At 35.6% G+C, this 14,356-nt stretch overlaps 2 long non-coding RNA genes across 3 annotated transcripts; both read left to right on the top strand.

The window, feature by feature from the left end:
• Window positions 1–461: 461 nt before the first annotated feature.
• On the top strand, window positions 462–8,475 carry LOC113322548. Its single transcript, XR_003347210.1, has 2 exons — window positions 462–544; window positions 8,386–8,475. It is a non-coding gene; the product is annotated as an uncharacterized LOC113322548 (long non-coding RNA).
• LOC113322547 lies at window positions 3,190–6,325 on the top strand. Of its 2 annotated transcripts, XR_003347209.1 has the most exons (4): window positions 3,190–4,824; window positions 5,490–5,574; window positions 5,848–6,028; window positions 6,099–6,325. It is a non-coding gene; the product is annotated as an uncharacterized LOC113322547 (long non-coding RNA). The 2 variants fall into 2 exon arrangements; XR_003347208.1 differs by having other exon boundaries at window positions 5,848–6,325.
• Window positions 8,476–14,356: the final 5,881 nt, after the last annotated feature.

Here is a 14,356-nt window from a genome sequence, read left to right as displayed (position 1 = left end):
AAAAGCAACCATATCATATATGTGATCAATGCTGGGTGGTTGATCATTCAGATGATAATTGTGAGCAAGTTGCACTACAACATCAACTTGATTCAATGTCCCAAGAGGAGTATGAAATATGGAGTCTGAAACAAGAAGATTATGAAGTGGAAGCTACTGCTGATGGTGATTCGGGTGCTGTTAACGTTTCTAGTGCCCCTATGTCTAATACGGGAGCCGATATAGAAAATGGGTCCTTATCCGTAGATATTGGCAGAGATGAGATCGATAATTCTGAAGAGAGACAAACCAAAAGGTCGAGAAACGTATCTGTTGAAACTTCTCAAAGCGATTCAATCAAGGAGAATCAAACCCGTCTCTGCTCAAAAATTCAAGCAAGGTTACCGATCTGAAACTCACTGGAACCATGATGAAAAGAAACCAGTCCAAGTTGGCCAACAATAAAACAGTACCAATGGAAGGTGTGGAGATGGAGGATGTTGAAGTAGATCCAGCTGTTGAGGAAGAAATTGCACTGATTAATAACATGGGGGCTGCTAATCAGGTACCCCTAATCTTTGATTTTATTTCCCCTAAAAATTCAAACCCTAATTTTTATTTTTCTCTACTCCTTTTTCCCTTGAATTACTGTTATCCTTAAACCCTAATTAATAATCTAAATTATTACTTAGACCACTTAAGAAACACTTTTAGTTGTTATCTCTTGCATTTTTATAATCTCACATATGAGTTTAAGTTGTTAAACAAGTGTTGTGTGATTATCTCCTTCACTGATTTATTTGTTGAAATTCTGTTCAGAACCACTTATTGGGTAGTTGTGCTTTGAGTGATCCTAACCTTTTTAGTTGTTCTGCTGAATTGCATTTGTTTAATTTGTCTTTTGATTGCTTTGTTCATAAAAATCTGTTCTCTGGTTTGTTGTTTCCTAAAAAATTTAGTTGGCCTGTTGAGACTCAACTAAGTGACTTGATTGTTGGTGTGTGCTGTGCTGTTTGTTTAGCTATCTACTATGCCATAAATATCATTGTTTACTAGTCTTGTGGGTGCTTAGTTAAAGTGTGTGACATTCAGTCCATTTTTCTGTTTAACTTCAGAGTTTGTATCAATTTTTACATCTACAATTTTGGTCTTTTAAATACTCCCACCATGAGAATTTTGTCGTGGAATTGTCAGGGATTCGGCAACCCTACCACCAGAAACTCTCCATGGAACTTGATCAGAGGTCAAAACCCTGATATGATATTCCTATGTGAGACTAAAAATGAATCTTCTAAGATGAATTAATATCTTAGGAGGTTCAATTACCCTAACTCATAGGTTTTTCCCTCTATTGGTCGTGCTGGGGGTATTTCTCTTCTTTGGAAAACTGGTTTTCAATTATCCTAACACCGATAAAATGATCAATGTCATGATTTCTGATAATACAAGTAAGCCTGAATTTCTAGCCATTTTTCTCTATGGTTCTGTATACCATGAAGAGAAAATGGAACAATGGAAATACATTGGGGAAATTGGTGCTAGAGCCAATCTTCTATGGGTAATCATAGATGATCTTAATATTACTATGCATTCCCATGAAAGATCTACTTTCTCCACTCCCACAACTTTAGAGTACCCTGAAATCCAATTTATTATAGATAATGCTGAACTTTCAGATTTAGGGTACATTGGGAATAAATTTACTTGGAACAATAGACAGGCCGACAATGATTGTATTTATGCTAGACTTGATAGGGCTCTTGGTAATGGTCACTGGTTATCTCATTATGGTTCCTATGTGGTTCACCATATTGAAACTATAGGCAGTGATCACATACCAATCATCTTGGAGACTAATCCCATGTCTAACCAAGGTAGTAAGCCTTATCGTTATTTCAAGTGTTGGAGAAGTGATCCATCTGTTAGAGGTTCTGCTCCATACAAATTAGCTAACAGACATAGGTTTGTTAAACATGATCTTAAATTGTGGAATATCCAATATTTCGGCAATACTGATCATAAGGTTAGGACTCTAAATAATCAACTCAATGATCTGACTAATCTTCCTCATTCCTCTGAGAATGTGGAATTGATTAAACAAGTAGAGTTTGATCTAGAACACTGGAAAAAAGTTCAAGAAGACTCCTATGCCCGGAAATCTAGACAAGAGTACTTTAAATCTTTTGATAGAAATACTGGATTCTACCATAATTATGCTAATAGAAGAAATCACTTTAACCATATTAGTGCTCTCAAAAATGGTAGTGGGCAATGGGTTAATGACAGAGTTGATCTTGAAACCCTCTTGGTGAATCATTTCAGTTCTATAGGGACTACTTCTAATCCGTATATAGAAATACTGAAATTCTTAATTGCATAGACCCTTGTATCTCTGATATTGATAATTTGACACTGCTTAGACCTGTTACCAAGCATGAAATTATTGATACCATAAACCAAATGACCCCCTGGACTTCCCCAGGGCCCGATGGTTTTCCACCTGGGTTCTACAAGGAAAATATAGACCTCTTAATATATGATGTTTGGCAGACAGTCAATAGTTTCTTTAAATCTAAACATCTATTAAAGGAGATGAACCATACTTTCTTGTCCTTGATTCCAAAAATTGATAATCCTTCTAGTCCCTCTGATTTTAGACCCATTTCATTGTTAATTCTAGTTACAAAATCATTTCTAAGATTATTGTAAATAGAATGAAACCTTTACTGAGCAAAATGATAAGCTCTTACTAGGTTGCTTATGTCCCTAATAGGAATATTCAAGAAAATGTCATCATTGCTCATGAACTGGTTCACACAATGAAAAGGAAGAGGAAAAAGGATAAATGGGGTGTCATGGGTGTAAAGACCCTCAAGTTCTTCAACGCTATTAGACTAGTCAAGAGACGTCTTAGCCGCTGATAACTCGATTAGTTTAACACAAACGTTAATTAATAGGAATTAATCTAACAACGATTGAGATACAAAACTAGTAACGTTAGATAGAACTCGAGAAGTTATACAAAACAGACTACTCGAACGTGTCATTCGGATATCAGACTAAGAAGATATCATCAGATTTAATTGAAGGGCAAAATAGTTATTTCGTAACTTAGCCGATCCGGGCTTCCCATATCATCTGGGTGAGTACCTTTATCATTTTTCCTTGGCCTTATCAGTAAGACGTGTCGAAGAGAAACTCATTCTCTTTTCCTCTTTCCTCTTTCTTCTTCTTTCCTCCTCTCTTTTCTTTCTTTCCCCTGTTCTTCACGGCTGCTGATTTTGAGAGAGAGAGAGAGAGAAAGAAAGAAAATCGGTGTTTCTGAGATCGTTAAAAGGTGGAAAGATTATGTAGTAGATGTTGGTGATAGCACTGTGGTTGTTTGAACCTGAGAAGAAGAAGAGATGTCGATCTGTGGAGAAAGCACGAAGTTATGGTTTTGTTATTGATTTTGAGATCATGAGGAGAATTGATAGGTTTAGTAGATGGATGGAAGATGGAGATGAAATGGGTAGATGTTTAATTGAAGTTATGAAGTTATTTCAGTGAAGAATCAAAAGGTTAGGGTTTCTGCAAAATGAACTGAGTTAGGGTTCTTGAGTTGATTGGGGGATTGTGTGAAATTGAGGATGTTATCAGGCAATTCAAGGATGGGTTTGATCTGAATTAGGGAATAAGGTTGTCGAATATCATGGAATCGATAGTTAATGTTTGAAGTTATGAATCTCATGTTGAATTGAAGCTGATGAAGAACTCGGACTTGATTCTCATACTGAGAAGGTGATGGAGTATTACTGGTGTTGGTCTGGATGTGGGATCGAACTCAAGAAGAATATAAAAGGTAATCTAATTTAAGGTTTCTTATATTTGATTCTGTTTAGGAATTTTGAAGTGATTGATTATATTTCAGTAATTGGATGAATGGGTTTGCTGTGTAGATATGATGTTGCTGATATGAAGATTTGCAGTACTGAAAATGTTTATGTCGTTATTAGTCTGAACTGCATGTGTTGGTGTTAATTTGTGAGATGGATTTGAAATCTCAGGGCTAAGAAGTAATGTGAGTATGTGTTTGGTTGGTGGTGTTAGTGTATGACTTGTGGATATGAAGTTAAATCGGAATTAAGAATTAGTTGAGTTGTAGTGGCTGAGTTATGAAAATTACAGGATATGACTGTTTGCTAAGATGATACGATGATAGGGTTCTGTTGAAGAATTGGAGTTAGGAAAAGAGGCTGGTGCTGCTGTGGTGTATGGATATAAGATGAAGATGAAGTTCAGTTTGATCTATATGAAATGATGAATGTTGAGGTAACTATTTAGATGGATATAACATGTAGCTGGAGTTATAATTCGTATTGTATTGAGTTACAGAGAATTGTCTTTTGTTGGAATGTGCTTGAGTTACAGGTTGAATGGTAGTATTGTACTACAAGTGGTGTGGTTATTGGATTAAATTCATTAAGGATGAATCTCTGGAGAAGTATGAATGGATGTGCAGGTGGTGGTTTTATATGATGAATGTAACTTTGTGTATTGGTTGAAGTGATAATGAGATTGTTGTTGGACTCAAATTGTCTTATAGTTGATGATGTGTGTGTAGAGTTGTTTGTATTAGTGATGTTGTGGATGGAGTTGCAAGTTATGAGATTTGTATTATGTGTTTTCTAGTTGAGCAGAGTGAGAATGACTGAATGTTTGTAGATGAAGTCAGACAACGTTGTTTGAGTTGAATCTTAGATGTAGAAATTACAGGAATTATGAACTGGTAAGATGTGTAAGCTGAAGAAGAGTGTAATGTTGTTATGGCAGTGATCTTAGTAAAAGCCTGCAATGCAAATCAAGGTAAACTCAGTCTACTGTTGTATTGAGTTGTGAAGTTATTAAGATAAATGTTTGAGTTGTTGTTGTTTTTGTTTAGTGAAAATGTTTACACCTAATCTGATAGAATGGAAATCCATTGTTAGATCAATGGTTTGGACCTATTAGTTATCCTAGTCAGTTTAGCTGACTCATTTGTTTAGTTGACTTAGTGTGTCTGACAGAGTTAACTCAGTGACTACCTGACCAGACTTGACTCAGTGAATCTTGACTGAGTTGGTTTCTTTGACCATTGACCCTGGACGTTGATCTTTATGACGTTGACTATTAGTTGACTTTTGACTGTTAGTTTGACTGTTAGAGACCGTTAGTTAACCCTAGTGGACCAGGCCTTGTGTAATGGGCTTGTACAGTGGACTCGGTCTTAGGTCTAGTTATCTTAATTTGATGATTGGACCACTTATGGTCCGAATTAGCTTTCGATTTCTTCTACAAAGTTGTAGATATTCTTAAGACTTGGCTAATGGACTATAAAATTAACCCAATTGAATTAGTAAACCTTATCTATGCTAAAGACAAAGAATGAAAATGTGTAAAGTCCTAAATGGGCTTGGAACCATTAGATAGACTTGTATGATTCTTGTATGAGCCTTTTGGCTAGATTCTTAGACTTCTTGTGTGAATAACAGTTGGTCTATATTAACAACGATCGATTCAAAGGATGAACCAGTGGATCGTGGATCTCGAGGTAGGCGTGGCTTGTCATCAAAAGAGGTGGGAATAATTTTATCTCTTTCGAAACCATTATTGTTTCTTTTACAAAAGTTTATGTTTACAAACTCATGCATTGTCCGTTCGGACATTTCATGCATTGTTTAGTTTGTGTTATGATTGTTCTGTTGATTCTTTGAATCTTTCCATGAATTGGAAAGGGCTTGTAATGTTTGTTGTCATTATGAATTGTTATGGGAAATGAGAATTTCCACGTGTGGTATATAGGATACGCTCCTTCATTTATACTACTCACTTTCGAGCTATGCTTAATAGGTGCGGCACGAGTCACCATATAACTATCTAGGAGCGGAACGATCAAACGAGACACCATGATATATATTGTTTGGAAGGAGTTGGTCCATATACATGTTTGTGCATTTCCAGTGATTTAGTCACTTTGATGTTTGGGAAAACATGTATTGTTTTCCAAATCTTGCCCATGATTTCTTTAAAGGTAAATGTTATTCCTGCTGGGCACCCCTTCTAGGGATGATGTGCTCACCCTTTCCCACTTTCTATTTCAGAGACAGATCAGAGTTGCGCAGTGAAAGCTTCAAGGAGTTGACTCTGTTAATTAGTTGACTTTTGCTATGTTTATTATGTTGCATATTATATTTTTTAACCAAATGACTATTGTATATATGTATCATTTGAGATAAGTTCTTGTATTTATATATTTATGAGCGGGGATAGTTTTGTATCAGATCTCTTAATTGAATGCTTAGGTATTTGATTTGGTTTCTTGGTGACTCTTTATTTAGTTAATCTCTTGGATTAGTCAGCTGTTAGCTTTGAGGGCGCTACAATGAGTCTTAAACTTGACATGTCTAAGGCCTTTGACAGAGTCGAATGATTTTTCCTAAGAGATATTCTTATTGCTTTTGGTTTTTCTGAGCATTGGTTTGACTTATAATACATCAGTGCATTAGCACCACTAGCATATCCATTTTGTTAAATGAATCTTCATGCAAATCCTATAAACCGACTAGGGGTCTGAGACAAGGAGATCCCTTGTCTCCATACCTTTTCATAATTTGCATGGAATCTTTTTCAAGATATCTCATAAATATCGAGGAAAATAACCTTATTCATGGCATAAAAGTTAGCAAAATGCCCCTAGCATAAGCCATCTTCTCTTCGCCGACGATTGTCTTATTTTTGCTAAAGCCTCTCATGCTGAAGCTAATAATCTGTTGGGATTAATTAAGGATTTCAGTATGGCTTCTGGTCAAGTGATTAACCTTCAAAAATCTGGATGTTTCTTTAGTAATAATGTTCATCCTGATCATGCTGTCTCTCTTATCAATGATTTAAAAGTCAAGAAAATTGCTTTGAATGAAAAATATCTAGGCCTTCCCCTTTTTATAACTAAGTCTAGAACTGATTCTTTCAATTATCTTAATGATCATTTTGATAAAAGGGTTGCTAAGTGGAAAGGTAAGTATTTTAACCAGGCTGGTAGATCTGTCATGGTCCAAAATGTGCTAAAATCTTCTCTAATCTATCACATGAATACCTTCATAATTCCTGACAGTATTATTAATAGTATGGAAGCTTCCCAAAGAGATTTCTGGTGGGGTAAGTCTAGAACCGGTGGTATTTATTTTAGATCTTGGCCTAGAGTTTGTTCTCATAAATATCAAGGTGGGTTAGGCTTTAGAAATCTTAAGCATGTTAACTTATCACTTTTATCTAAAACTGCTTGGAAGTTGATTCAAAATCTTAACGCTCTGTGGGTGGTCATTCTTAAATGCAAATACTTTAAAAACTGTCACCCTCTTCACTACTCTAAGAATGATGATTGTTCCTGGGCTTGGAGGAGTATTAGTCGTGGTATAGATTTCATTTTGAAACATTATGTTTGGGAAGTTAAGGATGGTAAGAGTATTTCCGCCTTTAGAGATAATTGGATTCCTGATTCTTGTGAGCCTTTGTTTGTTACTAATCCCAATCCAAACCTTGTTGTCTCTAATTTTATAGATAATGACACTAAATATTGGAACCCTGAGCTTGTTAGAGCTTTGTTCACTCCTAACAATGCTAAGAATATCCTTAATACTAGGATCCCTCTTTCAGGGTGTGATAGACTTATTTGGCCTCATTCTAAAAATGGGCTTTTCACTGTTAAGTCTGCTTATAAAGTCATTTATGGTCAGATTGATTACATGAATAATGTCCAAAGAAGTAATCCTTTCTATAAAGCCCTATGGAAACTCTCAGTTATCTCTAAAGTTCAGATATTCATATGGAAGTGCCATGAAAACACCCTCCCTGCCAACTCAGTGCTTGCTAGGTTTTTTGATAGGCATAACAATTCTTGCAGTATGTGTAACATTGATTCTCTTGAAACTCTTGAGCATATTCTCTTGCACTGTCAATTTGCTAAATCTATTTGGTCTCTAACCCCATATGCTGACATTATTGAGCAAGATAGTAACTCTCTAATCAACATACAAGATTGGGTTGTCAAATGGATTTCTGACAACAGATTGAAAGATAAGACTGCTGATGTTTTCACTATTGCTTGGAGTATTTGGAAAGAAAGATGTTCTTGTGTCTTCCAAGGAAAAACTTTAAACCATCATGTTACAGCTAGACTAGCAATGAAACTGGTCACAGACACTGAGACCTTTTTGAATGATGTTATCTCACAAGAGTCTGTCCTTGCAGTCTCTACTGAAGAGAAAACTCTTTCCATGATCACTAATTCCTTGCCAGATGATTGTGTGGTTGTTTTCAATGATGTTGCATATGATAAAAATATTAATACTAACTTTTCAGGTATTAGTTTGATCATGTTAAATACTGCAGGTTCCTTCATCGGATGCAAACTCAAAGCCGACTCAGTGAGGAATGCAGAAGAAGCTGAAAGTCTAGCATTACTAGAGGCAGTGACATGGGCAAAGCTAAAAGACTTGAGAAAGTGTGTGTTATCAGTGATGCTAAGACAATAATAGATGCTTTTAATTCCACTAGCAATCAAATATTTTAGTATAATAAATCAGTCTTAGAAGATTGTAAAACAATTAGTTCTTGTTTTCATTTGGTTAAGTTTGAATTTCTTAAAACAAACCATATAATTTTAGCTGATCAAGCAGCTAAGTTTAGTAGGAGGACTAGAACCTCGGGAAAATGGATGGGAAATGTCCCTGATTTTTTCAACTCTAAAATGTAATTTTCTTACTTTTAATAAGATCAATTTTTCCTAGCAAAAAAAAAGAAGAATAATTCAATTTTTCCTGATGAGATCTGAATTTTATTACTAATTTTTTTATTAACATCCTCGTCGAAATCTCGAGCTACATAAAGTTTTATCAAATATCGTTTCACTGGGATTTGAAGATTTGTCTCTGTCATGAACCTAAACCTGAACCGATACCAAAAATCTCGATTGTATCCTGCCAACATTAATCCAAACCCACTCAAAACCTTACATAAAATTATCAAGATCATTTAAAAGTCATTCAATTTGTAGAGTCTCCACCAATTCTTGCCTTTCAATATCCCTTCATACCAAGAACAGTTTCAGATGACTCGTCTCTCTCGCAACAGAGAGGACCAAATATCTAGGACCAAACTGATTTTGAAAACAAAAATAATATGTTTCACATCACAAGGCAATGACTGGATCAAATCCAACCCAATATTCATCAGAACATGCAAATAACATGAATTAGAGTTTTAAATTTTTTGTGTTCATTTGAAAAATTATATGTGTTTTTTACCAGGCTCCCATCTAATTTTTGTAATTTTTTCTCTTCCGATTATTAAAACTAGTTATTGCGCCTGTGCTCTGCATGGGCCTAGATATCTTGTACAGATTAAACATGAAATAGTGAAAAATAGGGAACTCAAATAGCAAAAACATGCTAAAATTGATAATTCTACATAGAATTTTAAATAATCAAAACTAACATCAAAAGAATAATGAAATCTATTAAAAATAATGAAATCTAAAAATAGAAATTTTATTTCTCTTATAGTTTCCACACATAATGATCTATGAATTTTTATTTCTCTTTATGATTCTGATCTTCTTCAAAAATGTAACTTTTCACGCATGAGGACTTCGACAAATTTATACCCGCATCAAGTCATTTCTCATGCACATTTATCTGCAGTGCATTCAACGATGTTGATTCAATGGGTATTTCTGATTAGGAAGTGATAATTACATTGTACTTAAAACTTCATAGACGACATACGTATTACCTCCGGGTTGGTCACCATCCATAATTCTGGAACACCACTTTCTCATTCATTTGCATTGGCTGTGGGTTCATACACTAAGAAGTACAACCCCTGAATCTCAGCTGGCAGCCAGTTTACATCATCCTTTATTTATGTCAACCATGTTTGTTCAATTTGTTTAGTTTAATTTCCACCAGGGAAATCATCCTACGAATGCTTGCAGGTGGCGATGACTCATGATAAACTTTTTTTTAAGCGTTGGTCGGTATCTTCCTAGATGGAAAATGAAATTGTTGATAATCCCTGCGACAAAAAATAAAATAAAAAAATAAATCACCAAATACTCCATATTGACACGCCTAAGATTGCTGCAACGGATACTTTTGATTACCATTCAAAATTTTCCCAAATACCTGAATTTTTACATTTTCCTCTACAGTCAAAAGCCCGAGCACTGCAGTAGGTCTTAGAAAATGATCTAGATAGCGGATTAGTATCCATAATCTAAGATGCAACCTGCAGCATCTATGAACAAAGCTAGTGTCTCACCTTACTCAAGATAAGGCTAAGTATAACCAAGACTAACATTGCAGTATGCCATTGTTGCATGAAAACAAAATTTAACTTCCTTTGTTGATGAATTTACCTACCTCCGTTGCAGTACGTATCACAACACTAACCTATGACATGGCATATTGGTACTATAAAACCTCAGCAAGCCTCATACAAATTTGGAATATATGTCAAGTAGCAGGAAGGGTCTCATACATATCAGTATCTCATACAAATATAAAGATACCTTTCAAATGCTTTTATGGATTTTTTTTTTCTAAGGAAACCTTTTTATTTTTCTCCTTGGCAAAGAGAAATTTTACCATTCAACCATATCCGCATTTTTTTCGCGGCCCTATTATTCCGATGGAGAGAAGAACCTATGATTAGCTTAGTTTAAGTTGCAAAAACTCAATAATCAAGTTTCAAAATACATTTTAAGGGAATATGTATACACGCAAGTCCCAGAAATTCCCTTAATTCAGGTGTAAGTAATCAAAATAAAAACTTGTTTCTATCATCAAATGTATCTGAATCATATATAGTAAAAAAAAAAACTAATATACAATACCAAATCCATTCGGGCATTTCCATCTTCAAGGTACGATAGAAGTAGTTTCACATTTTTGCTCATATATTCCTAGGATCGTGTAACCATCACCGGTGGGTCATTAAGACTTCACATGTGGCACATACTTGTGCCTTATTGCAAATAAATTAACAATGAATCAGAAATCAACTCTCTTAAGGAAATTTCTCTAATCAAGCACTAATTAATGAGCAAAATTAATTATTAATAGAAATCAAAATCAACTACTGAACTTAACTTATTGATCAATAACCCCCAGTCGGTCCATAGCATAGTATACAATATTCAAACAAACAAAAAAACAAACAGAAAATCGAAAAAAAATTCGTACCTGGCGGAGAGTTCTCGTTTGGCACCTGTTAATAAATCAATATACAATAAATCAATATCACAAATAAGTATGACACTGAAGCATCATTAAACGATATCAATAACAGTGAATTCAAACCCTAATTTCAGTTTCTTGGTTTAGTTTTATGATTCAGTTTATCGGAACATGATGTCATGATCTAAAAGCCACGATTCCATATCAAAGCATATGACCAGCGGCATAAAAACAAAAAAAGATCAGCGCAAAAAACACAAAGTCAAACAGGAAGAAGAGAAGAGGTGAAGAAGGAAGCGGAGGAAATATTTAGGTTTTCCTCCCAATATTCGGCAAGTATATGGACTAATAGATACGTAAAAAGAAAAACAACCCGGTGGTGTAAGATAACCAAAAAAGTGGTGGCCGAAAACCAAAATAGTATTGGTGGGGCCAGAATCTCTAAGAAGAGGGCTTGATTCAGCTTTTAACCACAGCAAAGGAAAATCACCTGAAATCATATTATTAATCTAAAACAGGAAGAAGAGAAGAGGTGAAGAAGGAAGCGGCGAAAATCATATTATTCACGGAGGGTCGATTTCCATGCGATCACACAGTCAGTGTGTTTTCAATTGATCAAACCGATTCTGGTTGATCCCTGCTCATCGCTTTCTTCCCTCAGATTCATTCTCTTCCTTTTCAGTTGCACATCGATACCCTTTCCGACCTTAACAACATCTTGTGTAATTTCCTAGGGTTTTCACAGATTGCTTCTTCATCTAGGGTTTTGCTGTCGACCTTTATCGTCCAATGCTTGGAATTGTTCCCTGTATAGCTTCCACAACTCTCATACCTCAATCCCATCCTGCAACTCCTATTGCTCTGTGTTCTTCAAACCCTGCTGGAAGCGATGATCTTTTCCAATGTTCATATCGTGGCTTGGATGGTTGTAGGAACGGTGTTGGTGGTAGAGGGCTATTGCGAGTGTCTATGTTTAACCATTTGAAGAATCAGCATTATAAGAGGGAAGAAGGCAAGAACAGATGTCGAGAGAGATTGCAGAGCAATGGTGTTGTGTATATGGCATGGGATTTTGATTGTAGCACTTGAGAAGTTGTCTTTGCTCTCAGTGTATGCATATCAATGCATGGGGAAAGAGTTGCAAGCTGCAACAGAGTGATATTGTCTCATCCCCTGCTACTGTTGTAGGTGTTGAAGCCCCAAAAAGTTCCAGTGCATTCTCCAATGTTGTTACAGACAAGTCTGAGGAGGTGCTCTTGCCTACTGCGAGTCTTGATTTACTGAATACAGTTTTTCAAGCTAACATTCCAACTGTCTCGAGTATTCCTACCAAATGCAGGCTCCATTTTGCTCGCACTTTCAAGAATTTTCTTCAAAAAGTAATTGCCTCGCCTAAGGAGTTTTTTTTTAATACGAAAATGAATTTTATTGATGATCTTTTAGACAGTAGAATCTACTTGCATACAATCCTCAATTCCTGATGGAAATGAATTGTTCTAATCCGTTTTTCCTAGTAAATCAGTAGAGAATTTTGCAGCTACATGTGCTGCATTATTAGCTAGTATTTTAACAAAAGAACAAGTCCAGGAATCAAATTGATTAAGTAAAGAAATGCAGTCTTCAAGAATGTTGTTATGGAACCAGTGTACAGCTCCTATGTTTCTATTAGCTTCCAGCACCACATTGTTACAATCTCCCTCAAGTGAACATCTTTGAGTCCCATCACTTTTGCCCATTTGATTTCTTCTAACAACGCCAGTACTTCAGCCTGTTCCGCATCTACTGCAGTTGTGGGGATACATCTAACTCCATGGCAAACACCTGCAAAACCACGCCATATTAGTCTTATTCCAGCCTTTCCAGTTTCTTTGTAAAAAGATGCATCAAAGTTAATCTTAAACTTTCCCATATCTGGGCATTTCCAAGTTGGAGCATCTGCCACTACATTATGTATCATAGATAAATGAGTAGTTTTATGATTTAACCATTCACTATACTCCCTGTTAATATTTATTGCAACATCTGTCATTCTAACTTGAACATTATCAAACACCAGTGAGCATCTTACCTTCCAAATTATCCATATACCTGTAACAATTTTATCAATACTAGTATTTGTATTAGCTGAATTATTATTAACAGATAGAAAACTGCACAGTAACCAATCGTGAAGCACAACAGTATCCATAAAGCTAGCAATAGTAGTATCAGCTAGCCTCCATATATTCTTTGTGACATTACATTCACAAAACAAATGCTGAAGAGTTTCAGTAGCATTATCGCAAAAAATACAGGTACTAGGACAAGTAGTGATATGCGAACTTAGACACTTTTGGATACATTTCCATAGGAAATGCAAAATCCTAGGTGGGAGGTCTTTCTTCCAAAAACCTTTACAGTTCCAACTATTTTGAACACTGGTACTAGAAGAGTTTTGAATCACTCTATAAGCAGTTTTCACTGTGAAATTACCATCTCTAGTGTGTTTCCATCTTAGTCTATCTTTACCATTATTAGGAATCCTGATCCTAGTGATTCTAGTAACAGTAGTACTATTAAACAAACAATTGAGAATATTCAGATCCCATTGTTTAGTATCATGATCTATCAGCTGGCTGACATGTTCCATGTTAGCAGAAACCAGGGAATTGTCAACAGTATTTTCTCTATCTGGTATCCAGATATCCTTCCATATATTTATCCTAGATCCATCACCTACCTCCCAGCAAACATTTTTTTTTGATAATTTCTAGACCTTGTTGGACTCCTCTCCAAATCCAAGAACTTGTACCATTAATAGCACCAGTTAGAGGATTAACACCAAAGAAATATTTACTTTCCATAAGTTTAACCCATAAAGCATCTGGGTTATTTATCATTCTCCATGCCAATTTAGATAAAAGAACTTGGTTCATAATGGCAGATTGTTTAATACCTAGACCTCCTAATTCTTTAACTTGTGCAACTTCCTTCCATTTTATAAAATACATACCTTTCCTCCCATGTTTTTTGTTCCACCAGAATCTCATGTGTATAGAGTCTAGCTTGTCAGTCATCTTCTTTGGCATTGGAAACACTGCCATCTGGTGGGAAGCAATAGTACCCAAGACAGATTGAATAAGGAT

The sequence above is a fragment of the Papaver somniferum genome, chromosome 11, assembly GCF_003573695.1.
Source record: "Papaver somniferum cultivar HN1 chromosome 11, ASM357369v1, whole genome shotgun sequence".
Lineage (NCBI taxonomy): Eukaryota > Viridiplantae > Streptophyta > Magnoliopsida > Ranunculales > Papaveraceae > Papaver > Papaver somniferum.
The sequence above is the reverse complement of the archived record's forward strand: the minus strand, read 5'-3'. Positions and strand labels throughout refer to the sequence as shown.